General features: G+C 37.8%; 1 pseudogene; it reads right to left on the reverse strand.

The window, feature by feature from the left end:
* Positions 1 to 2,718: 2,718 nt before the first annotated feature.
* LOC136229062 (ADP-ribosylation factor-like protein 8b) lies at positions 2,719 to 18,634 on the reverse strand (annotated as a pseudogene).
* Positions 18,635 to 19,115: the final 481 nt, after the last annotated feature.

A 19,115-nucleotide genomic window follows, 5' to 3' on the forward strand; every position in this document is an offset into this window, starting at 1 on the left:
GAGTTATGTAATGATGTTAATAATATGTTGAACATGTTCTGGTGGAATTCATCGGGCTCTACATCAGGTGGAATTCACTGGAAGGCTTGGGATAAGTTGTGCTGGCCAAAATCAAATGGAGGACTGGGCTTCCGTGACATTCACAAATTTAATCTTGCACTGTTGGCTAAGCAAAGTTGGCGGCTTGTTCGACATCCGAATTCATTGGTTTCTCAATTACTGAAAGCACGTTATTTTCCTAATGTTGATTTCTTACAGGCTTCCTTAGGGCATAACCCTTCTTTCATATGGTGTAGCATCATGGCTGGTCGTGATTTATTGATTGAGGGGCTGAGGCGGAAGATTGGAAATGGAGAGTCCAGTTCCATCTGGAATATTCCATGGCTTCCTGATGATGAGAATCTGTATCCCACGAGTTCGGTTGCTACATCATTACAAACAAGCCTTGTGAAAGACTTAATGAATGATTATGGGGGATGGAATGAAGAGATCATCAGTAGTAATTTTAATAGTCGTGATGCTGCGCTGATTCGTTCCATTCCTATCAGACGTAGGAGGGCAGAAGATGGATGGTTCTAGCCGAAGGATAAATCTGGAGCGTACACGGTAAGAAGCGGATACTTTCAAGCATTGGGACCAATACTGATGTCTCTGATAAATACAAATCGAATCAACTGGAATTTAATTTGGAACCTGAAGGTAGCACCGAAAATTAAGAATTGTCTGTGGAGAATATTTACTAACTGTTTACCAACGCTAAACAACCTTGCATCCCGTCATAGCTCTCTTCCTAATTGTTGCCCCATTTGTGGCGCATTTGGGGAAAATGAATTTCATGTTTTCATCGGGTGTCCATGGGCGTCTCAGGTTTGGCAATTTTTTTTTCAAGATAATCGAATGGATCAGATTACCAGCTTCATTCAGTGGTTTATCAATCTCCTTGAAGATGCAACAAGCGACTATAATCGTATCGCAATGATATGTTGGCAATTATGGAAGGCACGAAATGACAAAGTATGGAACGATAAGCTTCGCACCCCTGAGGAAATATGTCATTCGGCAGCAATAGAACTTGTGGCTTGGCAGGCTGCACAGAATTGTCATCCGAGTCAGGCTACTCCATATTCAAATGCACAGAGTAAATGGAAAAAACCCAACGTCGGCAGCTTCATATGCAATATTGACGCAGACATTAATAGCCAAAACAATTTTTGTTCATATGGTTTTCTTCTACGAGATCACCAAGGGCAATGTTTTGCGGCTCGTATGGGCTATCTTGCAGATACAGTTAATCCTCCCTTGGCAGAGGCTATGGCGATCCGCGAAGCGTTATCATGGGTCAAGGATTTCAATCTAGGACACGTCGAATTTCAATCTGATTGTTTGGCGGTGGTTCGGGATATTCAACATTAAAACATTCGATTATCATATTTGGCTGATGTTATTTGTGAGTGTTGTGATTTATTACGAGATTTGAACACTTGCTCTATCTCTTTTGTGAAACGATCAGCGAATATAGCAGCCCATAGTCTTGCTAAGGCTGTTACTTCTAGTTCTGTTCGTGATGAGTGGGCTTGTCCACCATCGTTTATACTTGATGTTCTTCTATCTTCTGATTTAAGATAATAATAAGTTATGTTTTTATTCAAAAAAAAAAGCCAGAGGATTTGAAGTTGAATCTACTTCACATTTATTAGCTTGAAAAATTTCTAGCAATTGAAAGTATTCCATAAATATTTTGGGTTGTGATCATTTGGTGAGACTCTTTTGCACATTAATAGCTACTAGCTAAGGAGTAATTACCAAAATAATGTCAGTCGCCAAACTAAATACACCATTTTCATGTGTTGTTAAAATTATAAACAAAAATGATTTTTGCACCAACTGAAGAGAGATGAAAATTTATATTATAAATGCATTGTACATGGAAAAGAGATATCTAACATATTATATATATTTTTGATATATTTTCAGCTTACGGACACCCTTTAGATAGATCCTTTCTCAATTAAAGTTTTCTAAATACATTAGGATTCAAACCCGAAATCACTAGCTTAAACGACTTTTGGCCCTTAACTACTAAAATCAACCTTAATTGGTAATAAGTATCTTTCTTTTAGTAATTGTTTTTTTTTTAGTAATTATTTTTTAATTCTTCATATTATGACATATAGTACTATTGTTTTACAAAAAAAGAATTTTTTTTATTTATTATTTAATTTGTAAAATCTTAAAACCACTTTGTAAGGATAATTCTATTCCTCTGTCATGTGGTACGTAAACAATTTTGCAATATTTGAAACTTTTGAAAGGTAATGGTGCAATTGAAGTTTCGGCCAAGTACATAAGAATAACTTCATATTATACATGGGAACTGGAGAAGCCATAACTACTGGCAGAAATGTATCAAACGCAATAAGACATTATCAGTATATAAAATGAGGCCAAAGCCAATGCATAACATTACCATCAAAATGCTCTAAAATACACAAACTGGGGGGATACAACACCACAACTTCCTGATGATTGTGAGATAAAGCATAACAAGAATACCCGACATGCTTAATTCGAATGAGTATGTTCTAATATACAGTTCAAAGAACACGCCAAAAGGGGATAATGGTTAAAATAAAATAAAATAGGACGATGTTAGAGGAGCGAAACTCTGAATCAACAGCCCGTAAATAAGCTATTAAACTATCTCACAGATTATAAGACTTAGCTCTTTGATTTTGAGTGCTTTACTAGCCAATCGATGACAGAATCTATATTGGTTGAGTTTTTGCAGGAGATCATGAAGCAGCAAACTTCTCTGTCATTAATTGTCTTCAAACCCCTGCGCACACAAGATCATTATTGGCAGGGGCGGAGCCAGAGGGGGCGGGGATGGTCAGCCGACCCTCCGGCCCCGCCGGAAACCCCCTGGAAGGGGGTTTGCAACCCTGGCACCGCCAGGAGCCACCATGGCTGGAGCCCCTCCAGCCATGGCGGCTGAAGAAGAAGAAGAGATCCTCTTCTTCTTCTTCGTTCATACAGTCACAGATGGAAAGGGCAAAATTGCCCTTTCCATCCTTAATTTTTTTTAACTTAACCTACATAAAACGACGTCGTTTTGTGTAGGTTAAATTTTAAAAAAAAATTAAGGATGGAAAAGACAATTTTGCCCCCATTCCATCTGTTAGCTTAACCCACTATACATAGCATCTTTCTCTTTTACGCAGCAGAAAAAGAAAAAGAGAGAGGCTAGAAAAAGTGGGGATTTGGGAAAATTTTCCAAATTGCTCCACTTGCTTTTAAAAATTTCAATTATCCAACTATTTTTTATTCTTATTCAATTTTCAACTTTCCGAAAAACACTCAAATGGAAAAATGTTGGGAAATAAGTTTTTTTTTATTTTTTATTGATTATTTTATTTATAGATTTAGTTTTATGATTTCTAATCTAGAAATTTCTAATTTAGGGTATAATTTAGATATTTCTATTTACTTTAATTTAAATTATGATTTATTTATTATGTTGTTTGCTTAGAGATTCTCTAGTAATTTTAATTAATTTAGGGATTTCTTATTTAGGGTTTAATTCCCTAATTGAATTGTTGATATTTATGAGTTTTGATTAAATTGAATTGATAATGTGATAGTTTAGGGTTTTAATAAAATTGAATTGAATTGAATTGGTGATATTTAGGGATTTTAGTTTTGGGATTTTGATTAAATTGAGTTGAATTAGTGATATTTAGGGATTTTAGGCATTTTGATTGAATTGAATTGGTGAATCGAATTGAATTGGATTCAATTGACAAATTGAATTGAATTAGTGATGTTTAGGTATTTTTATATTTTAGCTCAATCAATTACTCGTGAATAGTGAACATACTGAAAAAAAAATCCAAAACAACTTTTATATATAAATACCTTTACAGAATCAAAACCTTAAATCGTCGTACGAATTTTTTTACATACAGTAGAGCCCCTCCGATGTTTGAGTCCTGGCTCCGCCACTGATTATCGGTACCATAACACAGAAAAGAAAACATATGCAAAAACAGTAACTTCAAATGTATCAGCAACCACTGGAGTGTTTTGCAATTCTTTCAAGATGTCAGTTAAAATGTACGTACATCTCATCAGTCATAGCCTATTTTGATAGAGCTCCTGGTTTGTCAATCTTATTCCCCAGCACCAACAATGGGATACCATTTAACGATGGTTTGCTCAGCAAATCATGAAGTTCACTCTTCGAGATACTCAAGTTATCAGGATCAGCCGCATCAACCACATAACTAAAGCAATAAAAATTCAGTTGTAGCTTCAGCAAACCATATTGTTAACTTGTACAACTACTCACTTAGCATGCATAACATTGCTTCAGATGGAAAACAAAAAATGTGCCTATGAAGATCTAAGGTTTGACTTTAAAATTCGCCTACGAAGTAATGTTTATCGATTTTTACATGCAATCCACTGACAAAACTACAGAGGCAAGAAAAGAACCAAGTTTTGTTAACATTTCACCCTTAACAACCATAAAGCAACTTGGCAGCTGAAATTTCTTTAAAATACAAACTGTTATCTCAAATTAGACGCTCATTCCTAAAATATCAAGATACATAAATTCATTACTCTACCTTCTACCTTAATAATACATTAATCTTGCACAATAATTTTGCTTGGTGAATGTTCCTGATTTAACCAAAATTCTGCTCACCATGGAATATGGAGTATTAAGAACAATACATCTTTCAGAGAATTCAACTAGAGAAACATGTTCCTCTACACATAAATCTGGTATTACAATATCTGCATTATCTTCACTTGAAGACAGTAATTTAGAATACACACACACACACACATATATATATATATAATAATAATAAAAATCTCCGTGGTATGTGTATTGCAAGTAGAGGAATGAGGTACTTTCTGTTGCAACAGTTGTAAAATAGGGAATTAACACTATTTGACTTTGATGGCGTAGAGATTTACACGTCATTAAGTCAACATATCACGTCAGCAAAAGTCAACAATTCAATATACCATATTAGCAAAGTGAGCGAGTCTGTTGGGCTTATGGAGACTAAAATATATAGGCCCAACTGAAGCGGTGGGCCCAACTGCAGTGAAATATCCTGGCTTGGTAGTGCCCCTAGACGTAGTCATTCTAATCGAGTGGCGAACTGGGTAAACAATTCTTGTGTGTTAGCTTATTTTTCGTTTATCGTAATTTCAATTATTCTTAACAACTGGTATCAGAGCGAGGGTAATTACGATGGGAGACGGAAAAACCCCTGTGGAGAAATTCGATGGTTCGGATTTCAGTTTCTGGAAGATGCAGATCGAGGATTACCTGTACGGTAAAGATCTGTACCAGCCTCTGGGTGAGCAGCCGGAGGATATGTATAATGAAGAGTGGAAGCTGTTGGACAGAAACGCGATGAACGTGATTCGCCTGTCGCTGTCCAGGAACGTGGCGCATCACACGGTGAAGGCGAAGACCACGAAGGAGATGTTGGAGATTTTGAGTTCGTTATACGAGAAGCCTTCCGTGGCCAATAAAGTTCATCTGATGCGACGATTGTTTAATCTACAGATGATGGAGAATATAGCAGTGGCGACGCATCTGAATGATTTTAATATGACGATCACTCAATTAAGTTCTGTGGATATTGATTTCGACGAAGAGGTATTAGCCCTAATTCTATTATCTTCTTTACCAGAAAGTTGGAGTGGCACGGTTACTGCCCTGAGTGCTTCAACAAGGAAAGAAAAACTTAGGTTTGATAATGTCAGAGACTTGATTATAAGCGAGGAGATTCGCAGGAAAGAGTCAGGTTCCACATCTGGATCAGCCTTGAATGCAGAGAATCGGGGCAGGTCAGATCGCAGATCAAAGCAGAATCGTGGCAAGTCTAAGTCCAAAGGGAGAGGGAAACCTGTGAAGGACAAGAGCCACATCAAGTGCTGGAACTGTAATGAGACTGGTCATTACAAGAGTGAATGCAAGACACCACAGAAGGAGAAGTCAGTGAATTCAGCCAGCGAGGATTTTGGTGATGCGTTGATTCTGAGTAATTCAACTGCAGAAACAGCAGCAGAAGCCCTGGTATTGAGTGTAAGAAGTCCTTTGGAGTCTTGGGTATTAGACTCAGGAGCTTTGTTTCATTCATGTAGTAGTGCAGATTTGATGGAAAACTATACCCCTGGGAAATTCGGAAAGGTTTATCTTGCTGATGATGAGCCTTTGGAGATTGTAGGGAAGGGAGATGTTTCGATCAAATCTCCGAATGGATCTGTGATAAAGCTGTCTGGAGTAAAGCATGTTCCTAGCCTAAAGAGAAATCTGTTGTCAATTAGGCAAATGGATGATGAAGGTTATTGTGTAATCTTTGCAGGTGGTGCTTGGAAAATGACCAAAGGATCCATGGTGGTTGCCCGTGGTGAGAAGGTTGGATCGTTGTACTTAACAGACAACGTTTTCAATAGCATTGATGTCGTGAGGGAGAATGTCAATGCAGATTTGTGGCACTGTCGTCTTGGTCACATGAGTGAAAAGGGGATGAAAGTGTTGTATTCAAAGGGTCTGTTGCCGGGTTTGAAATCTGCTGATCTTGGGCTGTGTGAGGATTGCATCTTTGGGAAGCAGAAAAGAGTCAGTTTCTCTAAAGGTGGCAGAACTTTGAAGAAAGAAAAGTTGGAGTTAGTTCACAGTGATCTATGAGGTCCTGCACCTGTGAAATCTCTTGGTGGAGCTTTGTATTATATGACCCTTATTGACGACTCCACTAGGAAAGTGTGGATCTATTTTCTGAGAAAGAAATCTGATGCTTTTGATTCCTTTCGAAAATGGAAGGCCCTGGTTGAGAATGAGACAGGTTTGAAAGTAAAGTGTTTGAGGTCTGACAATGGTGGGGAGTATGAGCTTAGGGAATTCAAGGAATTCTGTGCTGAGAATGGAATTCGCATGGAGAAGACTTTGAAAGGAACTCCTCAGGAGAACGGAGTTGCAGAACGAATGAACAGAACTCTGTGTGAGCGTGCTAGAAGCATGAGGCTAAAGTGCGGACTTTCGAAGATGTTCTGGGCAGAAGCAGTTAACACTGTAGCATTCTTGATCAACAGAGGGCCATCGGCTCCCTTGCAGAGCGGCATTCCAGAAGAGGCTTGGAGTGGTAAGCAGGTAAATTTATCTTTTATGCGAGTAGTTGGATGTGATTCATATGTTCATATTGCTCCCCTTGAGAGAAGTAAGTTAGATGCGAAGTCTGTTAAATGTACGTTTATTGGATACGGTGGTGATGATTTCGGATATCGGTTCTAGGATAGTCAGAACAGGAAGATTATCCGCAGTCGAGATGTTGTTTTCAATGAGCAGATGATGTACAAGGATAGTTTGGGAGCATCTGATACTGCTGATTCAGAACCAGAGGTCGTGGACCTAGACATCACGAATTCTGGTGGGAGCAAGGAGGTAGTTGTGGAGGAGGCAGTTGTGGAGGAGGTAGTTGTGGAGGAGGTAGGATAACCCCAAACTCCACCGGTTACACTACGCAGATCCACCAGAGAGCGTAGAGCACCTGACAGGTACATGCCTACAAGCAACTACATGCTGCTGACAGATAGTGGTGAACCAGAAAGCTACTTGGAGGCATCTCGTGGAGAGGATGCGAGCAAGTGGAGGCTTGCAATAGATGATGAGATGGATTCCTTGATGACCAATGGCACCTGGGAACTTGTTGAGCTTCCAAAGGGTAAGAAGGCTCTACAAAACAGGTGGATCTTCATAATCAAAGAAGAGGCTGATGGTAGCAAGCGCTACAAGGCAAGGCTGGTCGTGAAAGGCTTTCAGCAGAGGTATGGTATAGATTATACTGACGTTTTTACTCCAGTGGTGAAGCTTACTACTATTCGTTTAGTGTTGAGTATGGTAGCTGTAGAAGATTTGGTGCTGCAGCAAATGGATGTAAAAACAACATTTCTTCATAGGGACTTAGATGAAGACATCTATATGAAGCAACCTCAGGGCTATGAGTCTGATAACGCTGAACTGGTGTGCAAGTTGAACAAGAGCTTTTATGGTTTGAAACAAGCTCCAAGACAGTGGTACAAGAAATTTGACGGATTCATGCACGAAATTGAGTTCGTGAGGAGTGAAGCTGATCATTGTTGTTACTTCAGGAAATTGAATGAAGGCTATATAATTTTACTGTTATATGTTGATGATATGCTGATTGCAGGGTCGAGTGCTCGAGAAGTGAGAAAACTGAAGAAGCAGTTATCTGAGCGATTTGCTATGAAAGATCTCGGAGAAGCTAAGCAGGTTCTGGGCATGAGGATTGAAAGAGATAGGAAGGCTGGAAAGTTGTATCTCTCACAAGCTGAGTATACCAAGAAGGTCTTGATTAGATTCGGCATGCAAGATGCCAAGCCAGCTACGGTTCCTTTGGGTAGCCATTTCAAGCTATCTAAACATGACTCACCCAAGAGCAGAGAAGAGCGAGTCTAGATGGAGAGAACTCCGTATGCCTCAGCAATTGGCAGCTTGATGTATGCAATGGTGTGCACAAGGCCGGATATTGCACATGCTGTGGGAGTTGTTAGTCGTTTCATGGGAGACCCTGGTAAGAAGCATTGGGAAGTAGTAAAGTGGATTTTGAGATACCTGAAGGGAACCACTGAACAGGCCTTATGTTTTGAGGGCAAGGAAGTTATGTTGACAGGATATGTGGATGCAGATTTGGCATCTAGTGACCTTGACAAGAGAAGAAGTACAACCGGATATGTCTTCACATTGGGTGGTACTGTTGTCTCTTGGGCTTCAAAGCTGCAAAAGGTGGTGGCTTTGTCTACTGCAGAAGCTGAGTATGTTGCAGTGACTGAGGCTAGTAAGGAGATGGTATGGTTGCAGAATTTCTTGCGTGAGTTGGGAAAGAAGCAGAAGGATCATGTTCTGTACAACGACAGTCAGAGTGCCATTCATTTGGCAAAGAATCCCGCCTTTCACTCAAGAACAAAACACATAGAGTTGAAGTATCACTACATACGACATCTCTTGGACAGGAAGATATTGCAGTTGATGAAGATTGCAGGCACAGAGAATCCTGCAGACATGTTGACTAAGGTTGTAACCTTAGAGAAGCTGAAGCTATGTATGGCTTCAGCTGGCCTTGGTAATTAAGTTAAAGGCATGGCACTACCATCAGATGACGGATTTAGTCTCCAGGTGGGAGATTGTTGGGCTTATGGAGACTAAAATATATAGGCCCAACTGAAGCGGTGGGCCCAACTGCAGCGATCCAACTGTAATCTTTTTCTCTGTAATCCGTATCTCTGTAATCTTTTTTGGGGCTTTTTGGGCGATTAGGGTTTCAGACGGTTAGGGTTTCAGGAGTATAAATGTAACCTCTTTCTCTGTAATCCGTATCTCATTCATTATAGTGAAATATCCTGGCTTGGTAGTGCCCCCAGACGTAGTCATTCTAATCGAGTGGCGAACTGGGTAAACAATTCTTGTGTGTTTGCTTATTTTTCGTTTATCGTAATTTCAATTATTCTTAACAGAGTCAACATACCACATCAGCAAAGTCAACATGTCATGTCAGTAAAGACTAACACCCTTAGTCGAATTCTTTATTTTGGTAAGGGTGTAAAATACAATATTTCTTTAGCATCAAAAAGTACCACATTCATCTAGTTGCAAATGCTAAAAACTATATGGTTTTTTTAATGTACGTCTCCCTTAATAAAAAAACCAACAAAATAATTTTTGAACTTCAATGTACCAAAATCAAATATGTAAAGAAGCTAGGATCCCTAACAAGAAGCCATAAGTCACGTCAAAGATCAAATGAAGAAAATGACTCCATCAACTTAAATAGAGAAAAACTGTCCTTTTTGAAATTTCTGGGATTGGAAAATAACGAACATTCTTATAAAAGAAACACAACATGTGATTTTTAAGCTATTTGTGGCAAAACTTGTGAATTATAAACAGTGTAGTGAGGGTGGCTATGACTCTTTTGAACTGAGCCAACCTTTAACGAATTGACACTCATAGAACATGAAAAAACATTTAACTTCGTAGATCTAACACACCCAATCTTTCACCAATATAATGTCAATCTCCACGTGCAAAAAAAGTAAAAAGGGATGATCTAATTATTAAGCATTAAATAAAATATGATCATATAGCAACAATTAATAATTAGTTATCTTCCTAAAGGTGCTATATCAATTCAACTTTTTCCATACTATAAGCAAATTTAGGAAGAGAAATAATTCCATACACAATAGCAAAAACTGCACGATAATATCGCTTCCACATACTGCGAAATCTAGGTTGACCTCCCAGATCCCACAACTTTATTGTAACATTTCCCTTTGTTACTTTTCTTATGTTGAATCCCACCTGAAGATTAAATAACATATTATAAGCAATATAGCTTAAACCCAAGAAATACAAATAGATACAAATATTAGTAGTTGGCTAAGTGAACATCCTTATTAGAAAGCTTCAATCTTGTGGAAGGTAACTTACCGTATGGATCATGTCTTCACTATATCCACCAGTCTAGGAAATTGCCGAAAAGTTAGTTTCCAGCTATAAACCCAAGAATTCACCCAAAGAAAGGCATATTCTATACATCGAATTATACTTACAGCAACAACATTTACAAGAGAAGTATTTCCAACATTTTGAAGTCCTATCAAAGATAGTTCCATCTCCTGCTTGAAAAAGAGGTTGCAGTCCCATGTGCAAAATATGATTAAAATCTAAATATATATGCAATCTTTCTAACAAATATTTTTCCATAAATGGAGTTCAGTAAAAGACACACCTCATACTCTTACTGGAAAAAAAATTGAGTTCAACAGCCACAGTGGCCATCATTTAATTTGCATAATTAAGAAACATATAATATATTTTTTATTAAAAGATACTGATATAATTAGTTAGCATGCTACAAAACTCAGCCACTGAAATGATTACCATTTTTTTCTAGTGAATTTCCTAAACTATCTTTAAATAATGTGAATCTCACTTTCCTTTGTAATAATCTGACATGTACAAACTCTTTAGTTTTTTTTATAATCTTGAAACACATTGGCTTTACCAAATAATCTCATAAACAATTGAACTCTGAAATATAATTGAATGGAATAAAATGCACGAGAATTGAAATTTAAACAAATGGCAGCTCTCCGGTCATCTACTTACAACATGCACAACAATTGCAATTCAGACATGAAAAGTCACCATAGCATAGCACAGTTTGAAATGCTCTCTTCAAAAAAATATCTACCTAATTCAATTTCCCGGGTGTTGAATTAGAATTTACCTTAGTCCTACAATGCCATTATGTATATGTTCCTTCCAAGTACATTCAGCAAAAAGACAAAGTGCACCATTAATTAAATTAATATCAAGCTTTAATCTCCCTTCACAGGTTGTTAGGCCACAACATTGTACCACATCTATCTATAAACCCTCCAAACTAACTTCAAATTTGTTACATGTACATTCTGAAGTTTCCATGGGTTCTAGCAACATGTCCACATGTCACAGCTTAAACCACACAGTCCCTTCAAAAATGTTCAAGACTTAATTGGGCAAGCCAAGTCCACTTTTTATTACGATTAAATTGAAAGTAACAAAGTATGAGTTTACCCTTATTGAGGCACCTGTATAACACCAAGTGTCCAAAAATTCTGTATTACACCAAAAAAAAGAAGATTAATGCAGACCACTTTTCACCCTTGAAATACAATTTGAACTATACTGTAATGTCTGTACTCTTAGGGAGTGTTTGTTTGGATGAAAATGGGGTATGGAATGATTGTTTGGGTGAAAATGGGGGTATGGAATAAGAATGAAAATCAATGATTCCACTGTTAAGATGTTCACAATTTTTTTTATAACTAGGGATAAGGTACCAAAATAGGCCTAAGGTTTTTGAGAAAGTATCAATTTAGGCTCCACATACAAAATAGCACCAATGGCTTAACGTTTAAAAAAGAGTACCTAGGCCTTGATAACAAAATGTGACACGTCATTCATATTACTCCATTAAGTTAACATGTACAATTGACATAACTTAACAGAGTAATATGAATGGCATCTCACGTTTCATTATCAAAGCCTAAATTGATACTCTTTTTTAAACGTTAAACCTATATTGGTGTTATTTTATACGTTGAGACTAAATTGATACTTCCCTAAAAACCTTAGACCTATTTTGATAACTTATCCCTTATAACTAAGATGTTCACATTTCTGAATATATAACTTACATAACTTTTCTTTTATATATATATATATATATATATATATATATATATATATATATATATTGTTAATTCTAATTAATAGGAAAAAAACAAAAAAAAAACATTCATTACGATTTCTGATTAAACCAAACAGATAATTTAAGTACTTATTTTGATACCGATTCCGATTCATTCCCATTCCGATTCTGAAATTTAAACCCCTTAGGAATTCATAGGAAGTGGGAAGACATTTCTCATTATTAAAAGGTATAAAATCATCAAATCACAAGCTTTTCAACATTTTCAGTATGTTTCATTACAACATACAATATAGTATATACTTATTCCTTATTAGCTAAACTGTTGATTACAAATATTTCTACGTTTAAATATTAGCTTCATTTCGTTCTTTTTAGATAAGTGAGCATTCTCTCTCTTTTTTTTAAGAAAGAAAAAAAGAACAGAGCAAGAAATAAGCTGACATCAAACAACCAAAAAAGCACATATAAACAACAAGAAAGAAATAGCTAACAACCAACATCAAAGAAAACTAAAAGTGAATCAAGCTCACAGAAAGAAAGCTACAAAGCCAATAACACACAAATTAGAAGCAAATGAATGAGAAAGCATAGAATATTTTTTCAGTTCTAGAAACAATATATAATGAAGTGTTGCATAATATATATATATAAAAAGAAGAAATAGGCAATCTCTGCTCTAACTTTCTCATCCTTAAATTCAACTCCCCGCGTTTACAAAAGTACAAAGTTTTCCAGCAATGAAGTGTTGCATAATAAAAAATGAATAAAATAATTACCTAACTATACAAAGGAAAAATTCATGTTATTGAATTCCGAGTTCAGGAAGCGGATACGAAGTGAACGAGAAAATAAAAGAAAACACAGAGCATACCAACGCAAGTAATGTATTCATCTATACAGATACAAGATAAGGCAAAATCTGACAATAAACAGTATAATTGAATCAGCAAATGCAGACATAATAAATGAAAAATTATATAATAATATGAATCAAAATTGCGAGCAAAAGAAGGAAAGAACTGTTAGTTTGAAGTCCCAATTAAATAAGGGATCATTTATGTAATTTATATTAATTAGAGAGTCCTTTATGTAATTTGTAAAAAAAAAAAAAAAAATTATTATGTATGAAAGTTGGACCACCGAAATTGGTGGTCCAAGTAAATGGTCAACATAATGGGCTGCCTAATTTGCTGGTGCCTAATTAATAGACTAGGCCAGCATTATTGCTGGCCTTGTCTCCTCCTTGGCTATAAAGCCAAGGAGATGCATTTCTTTGGATTTTGAGGGTTCTCAAAGAAATCTAGAGATTGAGAGTGAGGTACGGGTCTTTAATTTGAGAGTTGTTTGATTTTTGAGGGTAGTCTAATTATTTTCGGGGGAGAGACAAAATAGTAAAGATAATTATTTTGGGGTTTTTCGGGAAACACCTGAGTGCTACTATTTTGGTTTTATCTCATTGTAACTCTAGAAAGTTTCTAGAGAACGCTCTCTTTATACGCCTACTATTTTATAGTGGAAGAATTTACTCTCAAACTTGTCCGTGAACGTAGTCCGTTAAATTACCGGTGTCATTTTTATTGATTATTTTGCTCGTCAATATATTTACGGAATAAATTTTCCGCGTTTATTCCCAACAACTGGTATCAGAGCCTAGTTAACATGGAGGCAAAATTGACAAGCAAAATGGTCAGTCTAAATGGCTCGAACTACCACATATGGAGAAGCAAAATGAAGGATCTCCTATATGTGACGAAGATGCATCTTCCGGTGTTCGGGACAGACAAGCCCGACGGCAAGTCGGATGGAGACTGGGGTTTCGAGCATGAGCAAGTCTGCGGATTTATCCGACAGTTTGTTGACGATAATGTGTACAATCACATTGCCGGCGAAACTCACGCACGGACGTTGTGGAATAAGCTCGAAGATTTGTACGCCTCAAAGACCGGTAACAACAAACTATTTTATTTGACCAAGTTGATTCAACTGAAATATCGAGACGGTACTTCTCTCGCAGATCACTTGAACGAGTTCCAAGGGATCGTGGATCAACTTTCTAGCATGGGGCTTAAAATTGAAAATGAGCTCACTGCTTTGCTTACGCTGGCTTCCTTACCGGAGTCATGGGAGACTCTAAGAATTTCACTTTCAAATTCAGCACCAGATGGAAAAATTTCCATGGAGTTTGTCAAAAGTGGAATTTTAAATGAAGAGATGCGGCGCAGGATGCAAGGAGCCTCTACACCACAGTCAGATGTTCTGGTTGTAAATTCCAGAGGAAGGAGCGAAGCTAGAGGATCCAAAGACAGAGGCAAGAGCAGGGGAAAATCCAACAAGTATGCTAATGTTGAGTGCCATCACTGCAAGAAAAAAGGCCACATCAAAAGATTCTGCAGGAAGCTCAAGCAAGAGAAAGGCAAAGGCAAAGAAGAGAAGAGAGATGACAGTACCGACGACGAACGAGCAAATGTTGCTGCTGAGTTCAATATTGTCTACGATGCTGATATTATCAATCTTGTAACCCAAGAGACTAGTTGGGTGATTGATAGTGGTGCTACGATTCATGCCACGCCTCGAAGGGAATTTTTCTCATCTTACACACCAGGAGATTTCGGTGTTGTAAGGATGGGAAATGACAACTTCTCCAAAGTTGTGGGAAAAGGTGACGTTCACTTAGAAGCTGAGAATGGCATGAAGTTAGTATTGAAAGATGTCAGGCATGTTCCAGATATGCGCCTGAATCTGATCTCCGTACATAAGCTTGATGAAGAAGGCTTCTGTAATACCTTCCGTAATGGCCAATGGAAGCTCACCAAAGGTTCGATGGTGGTTGCAAGAGGCAGAAAATATTCAAGGCTGTATCTTATACAGACGAAGCTCTCCCAGGAAGCGATCAACACAGCGAAGAATGAAAACGCAATCGAATTGTGGCATAGACGCCTCGCGCACATGCCCGAGAAAGGCATGACAAAATTGGCCAAGAAAAATATGCTGAATGGATTGGATCATGTTGATTTAAATAAATGTGCTAATTGTCTGGCCGGAAAACAAAACAGAGTTGCATTCAAGAGTTCTTCTCCTTCTAGAGTGGAAAATATATTAGATCTGGTACACTCAGATCTATGTGGACCATTTCCCAAGTCACTTGGTGGTGCTCATTATTTTGTGACTTTCATAGATGACCACTCTAGAAAAACATGGGTATACACTCTAAAATCAAAAGATCAAGTCTTACAGGTTTTCAAGCACTTTGTAGCCCAGGTTGAGAGACAAACTGGCAAGAAGCTGAAGTGCATTCGGACAGACAACGGTGGAGAGTACACTAGTCCATTTAATGTGTACTGCAAGGATCATGGTATTCGACATCAACAAACTCCTCCAAAAACACCGCAATTGAATGGGTTGCCTGAAAGAATGAACAGAACTTTAATGGAAAGAGTCAGATGCTTGCTTTCACATTCAAAGTTGCCAAAGGAGTTCTGGGGTGAAGCTCTAGTCACAGCAGCTTATATTCTGAATCTTTCACCATGTGTCCCGCTGGATTACGATGTTCCAGAAAAGGTGTGGTCTGGAAAAGACTGTTCCTACAAACATCTGCGAGTGTTTGGTTGTAAAGCTTTTGTCCACATTCCCAGGGATGAAAGATCCAAGCTTGATGTCAAAACCAAAGAGTGCGTATTTATTGGTTATGGCCAAGATGAATTTGGCTATAAGTTCTTTGATCCAGTCCAGAAGAAATTAATCAGAAGCCGTGATGCGGTCTTTATGGAAGACCAGACAATTGAAGACATTGAGAAGTCTGGAAAAGATGCTTCTGGACCTGAAACTAGCTCACCAAGCCTTCAGTTAATGCCTCCAACAATGGTGCCAAGACAGGTTGGAGAAGAAATTCAAATTGATCAACCAGAGATAGTTGCTCAAGACGTTCCCATTCAGAATGAACCAGTTGATGCTGATGAAGAAGTTCACCATCAACCACCAGTTTCAGAACGTTCTCCAGTTCGAACAAGATCCGGTAGAGCCATTCAACGTTCTACCAGATATTCTCCGAATGATTATGTCCTAGTGACTGACGGGGGAGAACCAGAAAGTTTTGAAGAAGCCATGGATGATGAACACAAGCAAAAATGGTTCGAGGCCATGCAAGATGAGATGAAATCCTTGCATGAGAATAAAACTTTTGAGCTTGTAAAGTTGCCTGAAGGCAAGAAGGCTTTGAAGAACAGATGGGTGTTTAGAATCAAGAATGAAGAAGCTAACTCACAACCAAGATTCAAAGCCAGATTGGTTGTGAAGGGATACAGTCAAAGAAAAGGTATCGACTTTGACGAGATTTTCTCACCGGTGGTGAAGATGGCATCCATTCGTACTGTGCTGGGGTTAGCAGCAAGTCAGAACCTGGAGGTTGAGCAAATGGATGTGAAGACTGCCTTCCTACATGGCGATTTGGAAGAAGAAATATACATGGAGCAGCCAGAGGGTTTCAAGAAGAAAGGAAAAGAGGATTATGTTTGCAAGCTAAAGAAGAGTCTCTACGGCTTAAAGCAAGCACCAAGGCAGTGGTACAAGAAGTTTGAGTCAGTTATGGGGGAGCAAGGCTACAAGAAGACTACTTCGGATCACTGCGTCTTCGTTCAAAAATTCTCTGATGATGATTTCATTATTTTATTGCTCTATGTGGATGATATGTTGATTGTTGGCAGGAATATCTCCAGAATTAATAATCTGAAGAAACAGTTGAGCAAGTCTTTTGTCATGAAAGACTTGGGGCCAGCAAAACAAATTCTTGGCATGAGAATTATTCGAGACAGAAGCGCCAAGAAGATATGGTTGTCGCAGGAGAAGTACATTGAGAAAGTACTTCAAAGGTTTAATATGGATAAATCTAAAATGGTTAGTTGTCCTCTTGCTAATCATTTTAAACTCAGTTCCAAGCAAAGCCCTTCTACTGAGAAAGAGAAGGAAGAAATGAGCAGAGTTCCATATGCTTCAGCAGTCGGAAGTCTTATGTATGCCATGGTATGCACACGACCAGATATTGCACATGCAGTTGGTGTCGTAAGTAGATTCCTTTCAAATCCAGGGAAGGAACATTGGGAAGCTGTTAAATGGATATTCAGGTATCTTCGCGGTACTTCAAAAATGTGTTTATGTTTTGGAGATACCGAACCAGTGCTAGTTGGCTACACAGATGCGGATATGGCTGGTGATATTGACACAAGGAAGTCTACATCAGGGTACCTGATTACATTTGGAGGGGAGCTGTGTCATGGCAGTCAAGATTACAAAAGTGTGTTGCACTTTCCACGACTGAAGCAGAATTCATTGCAGCAACGGAAGCGTGTAAAGAGCTATTATGGATGAAGAAGTTCTTTAACGAACTTGGCTTCCGTCAGGAAAAATATCAGTTATTTTGTGACAGTCAGAGTGCTATTCACCTTGGAAAGAATTCCTCTTTCCATTCCAGATCAAAGCATATTGATGTGAGATATCATTGGATCAGGGATGTGCTAGAGATGAAATTATTACAGCTTGAGAAGATCCATACAGATGAAAATGGATCAGATATGTTAACGAAGATCTTACCAAGGGAGAAGTTCGAATACTGTCGAATGGCTACAGGAATTACGATACCCTCATGTAATCGGGAGGGGGAGAATTGTTAGTTTGAAGTCCCAATTAAATAAGGGATCATTTATGTAATTTGTATTAATTAGAGAGTCCTTTATGTAATTTGTAAAAAAAAAAAAATAATAATAATTATGTATGAAAGTTGGACCACCGAAATTGGTGGTCCAAGTAAATGGTCAACATAATGGGCAGCAGCAATTTGCTGCTGCCTAATTAATAGACTAGGCCAGTATTATTGCTGGCCTTGTCTCCTCCTTGGCTATAAAGCCAAGGAGATGCATTTCTTTGGATTTTGAGGGTTCTCAAAGAAATTCAGAGATTGAGAGTGAGGTACGGGTCTTTAATTTGAGAGTTGTTTGATTTTTGAGGGTAGTCTAATTATTTTCGGGGGAGAGACAAAATAGTAAAGATAATTATTTTGGGGTTTTTCGGGAAACACCTGAGTGCTACTATTTTGGTTTTATCTCATTGTAACTCTAGAAAGTTTCTAGAGAACGCCCTCTTTGTACGCCTACTATTTTATAGTGGAAGAATTTACTCTCAAACTTGTCCGTGAACGTAGTCCGTTAAATTACCGGTGTCATTTTTATTGATTATTTTGTTCGTCAATATATTTACGGAATAAATTTTCCGCGTTTATTCCCAACAAGAACGGGAGCTAACATGCAAAGCCAATTGAGAAAAGCGTCCCACAAACCCATCAATGATGAGAGAAAGAATAGCAGAGAGATCTATGATAGACAAACAAAAACAGGGAGAAATCTCTAGGTGTGGTTCTATGATTGGAGGCGATTTGAGAGCACTTTTCTTGAGGGAAAAATGCTCTTCCCTAGCCGAGACTGAAATTACCGTATTTGTACAAAAATGGTATTCTCATTTTGGTCCCCACAAACAACAACTGCACAAATATCCAAAATTTTACCATCACCAAACTTCTATTTGCAAATAGTTAAGATTCCTGATTTTTTGGACATTTTAGTATTCTCATACTTCAGTTTTTTCTCTTCTTTTTTAACTCACAATTTATATTTAAAGTATATTTAAAAAAGTTTTACTTATGTTTAAAATATTTATTGTATTATTATGCAATTATAAATAACCTTTCTAAGTAATAACCCGAGTTTCATCTTGCGAAGCGTGATGGCATCGAGAAGTTTGCTTAATATGGGTATGCATAGGGCG

The sequence above is a fragment of the Euphorbia lathyris genome, chromosome 5 (assembly GCF_963576675.1).
Source record: "Euphorbia lathyris chromosome 5, ddEupLath1.1, whole genome shotgun sequence".
NCBI lineage: Eukaryota > Viridiplantae > Streptophyta > Magnoliopsida > Malpighiales > Euphorbiaceae > Euphorbia > Euphorbia lathyris.